Source organism: Salmo salar, chromosome 11 (assembly GCF_965601325.2).
Source record: "Salmo salar chromosome 11, fSalSal1, whole genome shotgun sequence".
Taxonomy (NCBI): domain Eukaryota; kingdom Metazoa; phylum Chordata; class Actinopteri; order Salmoniformes; family Salmonidae; genus Salmo; species Salmo salar.
Window position 1 is genome coordinate 110,350,764 of NC_138301.1, and position 13,554 is coordinate 110,364,317.

At 42.6% G+C, this 13,554-nt stretch overlaps 1 long non-coding RNA gene across 2 annotated transcripts; it reads right to left on the bottom strand.

The window, feature by feature from the left end:
- Positions 1–376: 376 nt before the first annotated feature.
- On the bottom strand, positions 377–12,509 carry LOC106563693 (uncharacterized). 2 transcript variants are annotated; one of them, XR_006757691.2, is made up of 5 exons: positions 12,265–12,509; positions 11,655–11,723; positions 11,398–11,478; positions 9,584–9,747; positions 377–3,953 (listed from the first exon to the last, which is right to left on the bottom strand). It is a non-coding gene; the product is annotated as an uncharacterized LOC106563693 (long non-coding RNA). The 2 variants fall into 2 exon arrangements; XR_014379467.1 differs by lacking the exon at positions 377–3,953 and having other exon boundaries at positions 5,785–9,747; positions 11,655–11,720; positions 12,265–12,504.
- Positions 12,510–13,554: the final 1,045 nt, after the last annotated feature.

Genomic DNA, 13,554 nt, shown 5'->3' on the forward strand with positions numbered 1-13,554 from the left:
AGGTGTGGTACACGGCCAATGTACCACGGCTAAGGGCTGTTCTTATGCACGATGCAACGCGGAGTGCCTGGATACAGTCCTTAGCCGTGGTATATTGGCCATATACCACAAATCCCCAAGGTGCCTTATTGCAATAATAAACTGCTTACCAATGTAATTAGAGCAGTAAAAATAAATGTTGTATACCGGTGGTATACTGTTGGTATACTGTCTAATATACCACAGCTTGGCAATGTTGACAATCAGCATTCCTGGGCTCGAACCACCCAATAAAAATGTCTGATATACCACGGCTGTCAGCCAATCAGCATTCAGGGCTCAAACCACCCAGTTTATGGTGTTCTCTACATCAGACACAACTGTCCAGCAAACCATGTAAATATGTCAATGCTTTACTGCAACGAAAAATTACAGGTATACAGTATTCCACGTCACTTACACACATTTCAGAGGGCAATATGTAAACACGTCTCACTAAACACACATTTCAGAGGGCAATATGTAAACACGTCTCACTAAACACACATTTCAGAGGGCAATATGTAAACACGTCTCACTAAACACACATTTCAGAGGGCAATATGTAAACACGTCTCACTAAACACACATTTGCAGTTCTGTTAGTGGCTTCAAGCAACCTCCTGGTATTAGATGGTCTGTGAGCAGGGGGAGTAATCATAGTAACCACAGATCATTCTGGGTTGGCTGAGTTTAAGCAACTTAATTCTCCATACACATCAAAGGCTTACCACCCAGAGCCCATGGCTGTAGAAGGACTCCGTGTCCAGAGAAGAGCCGACACTAGAGATGGCCATGAACAAACAAACAGCCAAAGTGTCTCCCTCGCCCTCCACTGGTCCTGCTGTCTTTCTGCTGCCCACTCCACAGGGTAAGTATATTTCATAGCTTTCTTCTAGTTTTAGGCATAAATCTAACATTATGTGCATTCATTTATGTGTAGGTCGGGTGTGACAAATCACAGTGACATGTAATACTGCATATTAAGATATTATCTATCCATTTCAGTGCTTGTAGATAATGTCATATACAGTTGAAGTGTGAAGTTTACATACAATTACGGTGGAGACATTAAAACTCGTTTTTCAGCAACTCCACACATTTCTTGTTCACAAACTATAGTTTTGGCAAGTCGGTTAGGATATCTACTTTGTGAATGACACAAGTCATTTTTCCAACAATTGTTTACAGACAGATTTTTTCACTTATAATTCACTGTATCACAATTCCAGTGGGTCAGAAGTTTACGTACACTAAGTTGACCCTGCCTTTAAACAGCTTGGAAAATTCCAGAAAATGATGTCATGGCTTTAGAAGCTTCTGATAGGCTAATTGACATCATTTGAGTCAATTGGAGCTGTACCTTTGGATGTATTTCAAGGCCAACCTTCAAACTCAGTGCTTCTTTGCTTGACATCATGGGAAAATCAAAAGAAATCAGCCAAGACCTCAGAAAAAAAATGTAGACCTCCACAAGTCTGGTTCATCCTTGGAAGCAATTTCCAAACGCCTGAAGGTACCGCGTTCATCTGTACAAACAATAGTACACAAGTATAAACACCATGGGACCACGCAGCTGTCATACCGTTCAGGAAGGAGACGTGTTCTGTCTCCTAGAGATGAAAATACTTTGGTGCGAAAAGTGCAAATCAATCCCAGAACAACAGCAAAGGACCTTGTGAAGATGCTGGAGGAAACAGGTACAAAAGTATCTATATCCACAGTAAAACGAGTCCTCTATCGACATAACCTGAAAGGCCGCTCAGCAAGGAAGAAGCCACTGCTCCAAAACTGCCATAAAAAAGCCAGGCTATGGTTTTCAACATGGGGACAAAGATCGTACTTTTTGGAGAAATGTCCTCTGGTCTGATGAAACAAAAATATAACTATTTGGCCATAATGACCATCGCTATGTTTGGAGGGAAAAGGGGAGGCTTGCAAGCTGAAGAACACCATCCCAACCGTGAAGCACAGGGGTGGCAGCATCATGTTGTGAGGGTGCTTTGCTGCAGGAGGGACTGGTGCACTTCACAAAATAGATGGCATCATGAAAAAATTAAATTATGTGGATATATTGAAGCAACATCTCAAGACATCAGTCAGGAAGTTCAAGCTTGGTCACAAATGGGTCTTCCAACTGGACAGTGACCCCAAGCATACTTCCAAAGTTGTGCCAAAATGGCTTAAGGACAACAAAGTCAAGGGATTGGAGTGGCCATCACAAAGCCCTGACCTCCATCCTATAGAAGATTTGTGGATAGAACTGAAAAAGCGTGTGTGAGCAAGGAGGCCTACAAACCTGCTCAGTTACAACCAACTCTGTCAGGATGAATGGGCCAAAATTCACCCAACTTATTGTGGGAAGCTTGTGGAAGGCTACCCAAAACATTTGACCCAAGTTAAACAATTTAAAGGCAATGGTACTAAATACTAATTGAGTGTATGTAAACTTCTGACCCACTGGAAATAAAAGCTGAAATAAATCATTCTCTCTACTATTATTCTGACATTTCACATTCTTAAAATAAAGTGGTGATCCTCACTGACCTAAGACAGGGAATTTTTACTAGGATTAAATGTCAGGAATTGTGAAAAACTGAGTTTAAATGTATTTGGCTAAGGTGTATGTAAACTTCCGACTTCAACTGTATATTTCTTCAGTATGAGAAAAGCACTGACACCTCAGGTTGTGGGAATAATTCGATGATATCTTGAAGATCCACCAAAAATAGGCAACTTGGAAGTAAAATGTAATATGGGCTGTATTCTTCTATTACCCTTTCCCATATGAGAATTATATCTTTATGCATCTGTTATGTTATTGTTTTCTACAGGAGAATTTTTTCTCTCTTTTTGCCTTTGCCATATAGAGCATGCTGAAAGACAGAGGGGACCCCAGCCTACGGCTGAAGATGGACAGGATGGATGGCAGGGTGGGGGGAAGGGTGGAGGGTGGGGTGGAGGGCAGGGTGGAGGGCAGGGTGGAGGGAAGGCAGAAGACTGTGTGGAGGAGAAGAGAGAGAACAGTAAGAGCCGCTGTGCTCGCTGCCCGCTGAGAGCCATGTGTCGAGCTGCGTGGGGGCTGGTCATTGGGTGCTGTGTGGCCCTGGCGTGGGCAGTGGGCACACACAGTGCCAAGCAGTCTCTGGAGCAGCTCCATGCCCCCTTCTTCACTATTTGGTTCTGCAGTACATGGAACATCCTCCTCTTCCCCCTCTACTATCTGGGACACCTGGTAGGGGCAGAGCAGAGACAGTGGCCCACAGCCTGCTTCAGGTGAAACAACAGCTAAAGTGTCCTCTGACAGGCAGGTGTTGGGCCCATTTCAGGTTGAGAGAAAGTTGACAGGGCTATGTGTGGCAGGAAGTCATGATCACCTCCTGTTTTTGTTATTACACTCATCTAGATTGATTCTCTATTTTGGATAGAGTGTAATACAGTATAAGGATTTACAGTAACTTTAGATTTGTCAAATTACTAAATGAATGGTTTTCCTTTTAGGGAATAAAGAAAACCTATTGCCACAAACCCTCTGTATCAGACAAGATATTTAAGACAAGCTGCTTTGTGCTTTAATCTGCATGAGGCTAGCAGCTAAACAAACATCTTAAAAACAACCCTGCTGTTTATCCAGAGGATTGGTAGAGAGGCTGACCAGGTCACCAGGCGCCTCTGTCTTCCTGTGTCCCAGGCAGTGCAGTGGCTTCCTGGTGGAGGAGGACATGACAGTGAGAGTGCTCCTGAAGGGTGCAGCACCGTTCTCCGTGCTGTGGAGTCTCTCAGGCTACCTGTACCTGCTGGCCCTTTGTCGCATCTCAGCGGGAGATGCTAGCGCCATTCTCTGCTGTAGCCAGGGCTTCATCTTCCTCCTATCCTGGATCGGACTCAACGACCGGTTCATGGGTGTACGGGTAAGAACATCTCCTCTGTTAGTGCTGGATAAAGGGGGAAGGGGGTGGATGGACAGTGCAACACAAAGCATTTACAAATGTAGATACTCATTTAAGCATCCAGATACTCACGTCAAAGCTTCCATAAAAACATTCTCAAATGAAAAGATTTCCCTTGAGAGAGCGGTGTTCGTCGTTTAATTCAAAGGAAACGGTACTGTATTGAACGACCAGTTGGGGAACGTTGTGATTATGGCAGCCCAGAGAGCGATTGTGTATGGTGTGCTGCACAAGTTTTGAGATGTACAGTGAGGGAAACAAGTATTTGATCCCCTGCTGATTTTGTACGTTTGCCCACTGACAAAGAAATTATCAGTCTATAATTTTAATGGTAGGTTTATTTGAACAGTGAGAAACAGAATAACAACAAAAAAAATCCAGAAAAACACATGTCAAAAATGTTATAAATTGATTTGCATTTTAATGAGGGAAATACGTCTTTTACCCCCTCTCAATCAGAAAGATTTCTGGCTCCCAGGTGTCTTTTATACAAGTAACGAGCTGAGATTAGGAGCACACTTAAAGGGAGTGCTCCTAATCTCAGCTTGTTACCTGTATAAAAGACACCTGTCCACAGAAGCAATCAATCAATCAGATTCCAAACTCTCCACCATGGCCAAGACCAAAGAGCTCTCCAAGGATGTCAGGGACAAGATTGTAGACCTACACAAGGCTGGAATTGGCTACAAGACCATCGCCAAGCAGCTTGGTGAGAAGGTGACAACAGTTGGTGCGATTATTCGCAAATGGAAGAAACACAAAAGAACTCTCAATCTCCCTCAGCCTGGGGCTCCATGCAAGATCTCACCTTGTGGAGTTGAAATGATCATGAGAACGGTGAGGAATCAGCCCAGAACTACACGGGAGGATCTTGTCAATGATCTCAAGGCAGCTGGGACCATAGTCACCAAGAAAACAATTGGTAACACACTACGCCGTGAAGGACTGAAATCCTGCAGCGCCCGCAAGGTCCCCCTGCTCAAGAAAGCACATATACATGCCCGTCTGAAGTTTGCCTATGAACATCTGAATGATTCAGAGGAAAACTGGGTGAAAGTGTTGTGGTCAGATGAGACCAAAATGGAGCTCTTTGGCATCAACTCAACTCGCCGTGTTTGGAGGAGGAGGAATGCTGCCTATGGCCCCAAGAACACCATCCCCACCATCAAACATGGAGGTGGAAACATTATGATTTGGGGGTGTTTTTCTGCTAAGGGGACAGGACAACTTCATCGAAGGGACGATGGACAGGGCCATGTACCGTCAAATCTTGGGTGAGAACCTCCTTCCCTCAGCCAGGGCATTGAAAATGGGTCGTGGATGGGTATTCCAGCATGACAATGACCCAAAACACATGGCCAAGGCACCAAAGGAGTGGCTCAAGAAGAAGCACATTAAGGTCCAGGAGTGGCCTAGCCAGTCTCCAGACCTTAATCCCATAGAAAATCTGTGGAGGGAGCTGAAGGTTTGAGTTGCCAAACGTCAGCCTCGAAACCTTAATGACTTGGAGAAGATCTGCAAAGAGAAGTGGGACAAAATCCCTCCTGAGATGTGTGCAAACCTGGTGGCCAACTACAAGAATCGTCTGACCTCTGTGATTGCCAACAAAGGGTTTTGCCATCAAGTACTAAGTCATGTTTTGCAGAGGGGTCAAATACTTATTTCCCTCATTAAAATGCAAATCAATTTATAACATTTTTGACATGCATTTATCTGGATTTTTTTGTTGTTGTTCTGTCTCTCACTGTTCAAATAAACCTATCCTTAAAATTATAGACTGATCATTTCTTTGTCAGTGGGCAAACGTACAAATTCAGCAGGGGATCAAATACTTTTTTCCCTCACTGTATAATGGTCAAACCCATATTGATCAGGCCACACCCACCCACCAAACAGGAGGGTCACACTTTATTTGGACAGTTCGGATTTTCCATCTGTAGATGGTCTACAGATGGTCATACTATCAACAAACTATCTGTTGAACAGCAACTGCTTGCTAAGACTATGGTTATGGTTAGGTTTAGAATAAGGGTTAGGGTAAGGTTTAAGGTTAAGGTTAAGGTTAAGGTTAAGGTTAGGGTTAGGGTTAGGGTAAGGGTAAGGGTAAGGGTAAGGGTAAGGGTAAGGGTTAGGGTTAGGGTTAAGGTTAAGGGTTAAGGTTAAGGTTAGAGTTAGGGTAAGGGTTAAGGTTAGGGTTACAGCTAGAGTTTGGGTTAGTGCATTGACAGTTGAAATGTTACTGTAGAGTCTGTAGATACAGTAGTCTGTAGAGCATCTACAAATGGACTATCCAAGTCAAGTGTTACCAACCGGAGGCCAAACACACCTCAAAAGGCTGTTAAAGAATGGTGCGGGAAACGGGTCGTTCAGTACAAACCGTCACACAATGTAGAAAATGTTCAACCAAACTGAATGTACCCCAGCTTGTTGACCAACTACATATGTGGGGTTTGACTTTGATGAGTTTGAGTCATTTGATTAATGTATACCTATCCTTTAAAACGTGATGTTTATGGCTGAGCAAATCAATAATAGCCAAAGTGTTCCTTGTCATCAGTGTTGAGCTGTGATGTCTTCCTGTGTCTTTTTTCTCTATCAGATAGTGGCTGTAATTCTCTCCATCACAGGAATCGTCATGATGGCGTATGCTGATGGTTTCCATAGCGACTCAATCACAGGGGTGGCCCTGGCAGTAGGCTCAGCTTCTACCACTGCCCTGTACAAGGTCATCGCCATTAAAGTCCTACTCCATTCTCCGTTTCACTTCATTAATCGCGTGATTTACTTAACAAAAGGCACATCTCATTAGGTGGTCCAGGTGTCCTCATGACATGGCACGAGGCGGGGCTTTCCTCTTGTGTTCTCTGTTGCTCCCGCAAGCAAGCAGGGAGGCTGATGACATCAGAGAGCACCATCAGACCAACTCCTTCATTGGCCAACGCCTTGAAGTTTGCAGTTGTGTCGAAAAAACACTATTTAGTGCAAAACATATATTTTTTACCCATAAGTGTGTCTACTGTATATACAGATGAAGTCGGAAGTTTACATACACTTAGGTTGGAGTCATTAAAACTAGTTTTACAACCACTCCACAAATTTCTTGTTAACGAACTATAGTTTTGGCAAGTCGGATAGGACATCTACTTTGTGCATGACACAAGTCATTTTTCCAGCAATTGTTTACAGACAGATTATTTCACAATTCCAGTGGGTCAGAAGTTTACATACACTAAGTTGACCATGCCTTTAAACAGCTTGGAAAATTCCAGAAAATGTCATGGCTTTAGAAGCTTCTGATAGGCTAATTGACATCAGTTGAGTCAATTGAAGGTGCACCTGTGGATGTATTTCAAGGCCTACCTTCAAACTCAGTGCCATTTTGCTTGACATCATGGGAAAATCAAAAGAAATCAGCCAAGACCTCAGAAAATAATTGTAGACCTCCACAAGTCTGGCTCATTCTTGGAAGCAATTTCCAAACACCTGAAGGTACCGCGTTCATCTGTACAAACAATAGTACGCAAGTATAAACACCATGGGACCACGCAGCTGTCATACCGTTCAGGAAGGAGATGTGTTCTGTCTCCTAGAGATTAACGTACTTTGGTGCGAAAAGTGCAAATCAATCCCAGAACAACAGCTAAGGAGCTTGTGAAGATGCTGTAGGAAACAGGTACGAAAGTATCTATATCCACAGTAAATCGAGTCCTTTATCAACATAACCTGAAAGGCCGCTCAGCAAGGGAGAAGCCACTGCTCCAAAACCGCCATAAAAAGCCAGGCTATGGTTTTCAACTGCACATGGGGACAAAGATCATACTTTTTGGAGAAATATCCTCTGGTCTGATGAAACAAAAATAGAACTGTTTGGCCATAATGACCATTGTTATGTTTGGAGGAAAAAAGCGGAGGCTTGCAAGCCGAAGAACACCATCCCATCCGTGAAGCACGGGGGTGGTGTAACCGATGTGAAATGGCTAGTTAGTTAGCGGTGGTGCGCTAGTAGCATTTCAATCGGTGACGTCACTCGCTCTGAGACTTGAAGTAGGGTTTCCCCTTGCGTCGCAAGGGCAGCGGCTTTTGTGGCGCGATGGGTAACGATGCTTCGTGGGTGTCAGTTGTTGATGTGTGCAAGGGTCCCTGGTTCGAGCCCAGGTTGGGGTGAAGAGAGGGACGGAACCTACACTGTTACAGTGGCAGCATCATGTTGAGGGGGTGCTTTGCTGCAGGAGGGACTGGTGCACTTCACAGAATAGATGGCATCACGAGGAAGGGAAATTATGCGGATATATTGAAACAACATCTCAAGACATCAGTCAGGAAGCTTGGTCGCAAATGGGTCTTCCAAATGGACAATGACCCCAAGCATACTTCCAAAGTTGTGGAAAAATGGCTTAAGGACAACAAAGTCAAGGTATTGGAGTGGCCATCACAAAGCCCTGACTTCAATCCTGTAGAAAATGTGTGGGCAGAACTGTAAAAGCGTGTGCGAGCAAGGAGGCCTACAAACCTGACTCTAGCTCTGTCAGGAGGAATGGGCCAAAATTCACCCAACTTATTGTGGGAAGCTTGTGGAAGGCTACCTGAAATATTTGACCCAAGTTAAACAATTTAAAGGCAATGGTATCAAATACTAATTGAGTGTATGTAAACTACTGACCCACTGGGAATTTGATGAAAGAAATAAAAGCTGAAATAAATCATTCTCTCTACTATTATTCTGACATTTCACATTCTTAAAATAAAGTGGTGATCCTAACTGACCTAAGACAGGGAATTGTTACTAGGATTAAATGTCAGGAATTGTGAAAAACTGAGTTTAAATGTATTTGGCTAAGGTGTATGTAAACTTCCGACTTCAACTGTATACGTGGGATATTGTTTTTCAACAGAAAACTTTTAAAAATAGCTGGAGTTCGTCTTTAGGTCTCCTTCCTAAATCAAAATCGTAACTGTTGTGGTGGGCAGACATAAGCACAAAGTATTTACGTACGTTTCTTTTCTTCAAGGTGTTGTTTAGAAAACGAGTGGGAGAGGTGCAGCCGGGTACGGCCAGTGTCCTGCTGTCCTGTGTGGGGCTATGCTGCTGTGTCCTCCACTCCTGGGTGTGTGTGATACTCTACCTCACACATGTGGAGTACTGGCCTCCAATCCAGTACATCCCCTGGGACGCATTGTGCGTGATGGCCTCCCTGCTCCTCGGTAACACTCCCCTGCTAATTTATGTACAGATATTCTCTTTTTTAAATTTATTTAACTAGGCAAGTCAGTTAAGAACAAGTTTATATTTTCAATGACGGCCTACACATCCAGATATTAAATTAGTACATTTGAATAACTCTGTTTTTAACATTTCCTTCACTCTTGTCCCTCCTCTCTCACCATCAGCTTTCAATGTCTTGGTGAATCTAGGAAGTGTGCTTGCCTACCCCTCCCTTATTTCTCTTGGAATGTTACTGAGCATCCCAGCTAATTCAGGTACAGAAAGAACAATGATATTTATCTGCTTATAAAACTCCAAATGACAAATCAAGATAAACAACGGTGTCATGAGAGATCTTCATACAAGTTTTCCTGAAGTCATTGTGGGAATCTCAAACAGCATTCCACTATACCTGACCCCCTACTGTATCTCTCTGCAGCAGTGGATTTCTATGTCGCTGCAGCCCCCCAGCTCAGCCAGGTCAGAATGGCTGCAGCAGCTATCATCGGGGTGGGCTACCTCTTACTGCTGCTCCCAGGAGACTGGGATGACAGTGTTGTCCACTGGATAGAGGGTCTGTGGCAAGGAGGATGGAAAGAGGACAGTGTGGTTGGAGAAGATGGAGGAGCTGATGGAGGAGAAATAGCAAAGCCCAAGCCCAAACAAGCAGGCATTGCTGCCCTAACATGATGCTCTTTGGTTTTACATGGCAGAACTTGGTGTCAAAAGTCTCTCAACCAAAACCAGGGACTCAACTTTGGTTTTAGAAGTGTGTGGGGGGTCTGGGGGTCCTCCCAATTTTGGGGGCATATAAAGCAAATTTCCTGCATAATCTAATATGACCCATTGCCCTTTCTAGCCATCTCTATTTAGAACAACATAAAGAAAGCAAAAATGACCAGTCATCAAGCTAGATAAGAGATCATTATTAAATATGTTTAAGTGATTGATAAGACTGAACTAGATCAATGATAATTCAATAATAAATATTGTGTTGCACCTTTAACCAATAGCCTAAAAAATGAACAACTTTTACAAATAAAGTAAAGACTTTTGATTGTCTTTATTAAATTTGAGCCAGACCGCCCAGCCAGCCCGAGCCACCTGCACACCCAACCCCCACCAGTCTAGTCAACAACTGAACTCTCTCCCCAACAAAACTTCCTTCCTATCTTTTTTTTATGTCTCAATGAAAGGTTTGAAAACAAAAGTGTTGTAAAAACACACATACACCTACACATTAACACACAGAAACAGTACACCCTAAATAAAATCATTAATATCATATGCGTAATAGTACTGTAAAGCTCTTTTTATCTGCACACAATATAGCTGGGTCACCCCGTCCTGTCCCTAGGGGTCCACGGCCCTGTAGCGCCCCAACCCAACACCCCCCACTCAGCTTTAAGATTTTAGTGAAACATTCATTATTGGTTTCAGGTGTGTTAGGCCAAGGCCAGAGTGACAACCAACAGTACGGCAGACCCCCAAGGCCAGGACTGAGGAATGAGCAGCCCAGCAGCTAGGGATTTCCTAAATAGTTATCTCCCCTGACATGGGCATGTTTTCAATAAGGACACCCTTTGTCATACTGTATTCCATATAAGGTATCCATACTTTATGAAAGTTGCACAGTATACCCTTAGTCTAGTAATAAATACTAGTGTATCTAGTGATACATAACTTGACATTTCTTCCATCCATTGTGGGAGGATAACCAACCGTCACATTAATGGCAATGCATTTGTTAGTCACTATAAATGCTAGGTTACAGTTTCTTCTGATAACAGTCTCCGGTATCAACATTTCCAAGCCAACAAAAACAGGGAGAAGAGAGAATCTGTAGACATGCTGAGATAGAAGAACATACTCTTTCAGCCAGCCTTCACAAGGCCATAACATATGAAAATATGTCCCCTTTTGTGTTTTACACCTCCAGCAGATAATGACATTTCTGTGTGCATGATATTCAGTTTCACTGGCATATAGTACATTCTATGGATGGTCTATATGAAAATGACTGGGCATTCTAACATATCTGTATCCATTCATTATCATCAATAGCATCTCCCAGGTCTTCCTCACATTTTTGTTTTACATGCTTTGTGTCATCAGGAAAAGACTCCATTTGTCAGACTGCCTTAAAATAGTTTCAATCTTTGAAGCTTCTTGCTTGCCCAGTGTTTGCTACACAGAGAAAATAGTGTTGTATCTGTAAAAATTCACCTCAGCTCCATCCCAGACTTCCCTGGCTGCTTGACTCTGATGAGACCTGTCACCATCTTCGCTCAGATGTGCTCAGAAATACTAAGAAGAGGCATGACAAAGAACTACATTGGTGTACATTTCTACATTATATTATCCATGATTTTAATCAATGGTTCAACAATTGAAATTCTCAGATCACAGACTAGCCTACCAATCAACTCAAGATGGAACGTTGTATTCATTCACTGATTGTTATAATATACTGCAAAATTCACCTGAGCTCTGTAGACTGGTCTTCCCTGGCTGTCTGACCCTGCTGGGACACCTGTCATCATCTGATCCTGCTAAGACATGATGAGCATAGTGTTGTGTACTGACTGCACCATGAAACCTGTAGAGCTGATTATACCATGTGAGTGTGAAAAGAAGGGAATTAGCTAGGGAAACTGACAGATCAATCATGTTACATTGCTATACTGACTAATAAAAACTCTGGTTTTTATCATTTGATTCAGGTTTAGCGTGATTGAGGCAAAAATAATAGCTAAAGTTTGTGAGCTAGCTAGCTGTCAGTTTTCATAGCCAACTTTTGGCTAGCTCTGCTAGCTGATGGTACAATGGTACATCATCAAATGTACGTATGTTTAAACAGAACAAAACAATGGCTAGAAAACATTTCCATACACACAACAGCTGTTAGATACTGCTACCAGACAGATATAGTAGCTAGAGGCTAGCTAGAGCTGAACTGGCTGTGGTAGCTGCTAGCAGTTCATTCACTTCAGCTTGAGAGGGGATGAACATTTTGATAATGTAAAATGTTAGTTACACTACTAGGTCAGCACTGGGAATTATTTGTTATTTTTTCTGTCAAACAGCAGTTACCTTGCCAGCTAGATCAGTCAACTAAAGAGTAGCCCGTTTCTGCTCTCCTTGCTTGTAAAAAGCGCAACATAGACAGCAGCTGCTTCTGTTCAGAAGTTTAGCCTTCACACAGTCTGTCCGCAAGCTCTGTGGTGTCTGTGTGGTCCTAAATCCAGCTCAAACCGGAAAATTGCCTACCTGACCGCTCTGAGGCGTCTACACGGTCCTAAAGCACACCTAAGCTACGTTTTGTATCACAGAGCAATGATAAAACTGGGAAGGACAAAAATGCTATTTCAGAATGTGGGGGGGGGGTCCCCAGTGAATATTGCGCCCCTGACCAAAACAATGATTTGTCTTGTGTCTTTCAGAGCTAAAGTGCCAGATGACCATAGGCATGTACATTACAATATTGTGGATGTTTTTCTACTAGGCCTACTCGGTACCCCAAGGGCATGAGTTATGTGTTAGATACCCTCAAATACAGAGTATATCTGTATTTCGCTATGCAGAAAACAAAAGTTAGTTCTCTTTTACTTTACTGATTAATTCTTCATATTTAGTAATAGTTTTTTTGCATTCCAAAAACAAACTTATACATACAAACAACAACTTACACACACAAACAATGACTACATCTCATCTGCCCAGACACTCATCCTCATACTCCATCCCAATCTTGGTTCCAATGGTTTATATTTTTTTCTCAGATATTGTCAGTTGGATAGGCTCTGTGCAAGGTTTAGTAAATCTTACCTATCATATGAACATGTTTTTATGACTCAAATAGGATTCCCTCAAGATTGCTCTGATGTCCAAAAGATTTCAAATCGAAATTACGTGATATGTAACTTTTAATGTATTTGAATCTATCTACATTAAGATTACTTAACTGATGTTTCTTTATCTCTATAGACACGTTAGCTGACGTCACGAAAACGATGTGCGCGCTTCAAAGGGGCAGAGTGTGTTGTTCTGGGCTGGGTTTCCCAAAAACGTGACAGCATTAAGATCGTCATCATTCCATTGAAACTAAATAGACGAAAGATTATTTTAGTGTTACGATGCTTTTGGGAAACCCAGCCCTGGATGGCCAGACACACGGTTACATGCACACAATAATACGATTATTGTGGCTAGTCAGATTAAGATAAAATGTTGTTTAAAACGTTTACATGCTTTGCAAGAATAACGATTTCCCTAATAATACTGTTTACATGGACACATCTGAAATCAAGTTCCTGATTGGACTTTTGATAAATGCAGCAAAATCTAAATCAAAATAAAAGTTATACCACAGTGACCATGTTA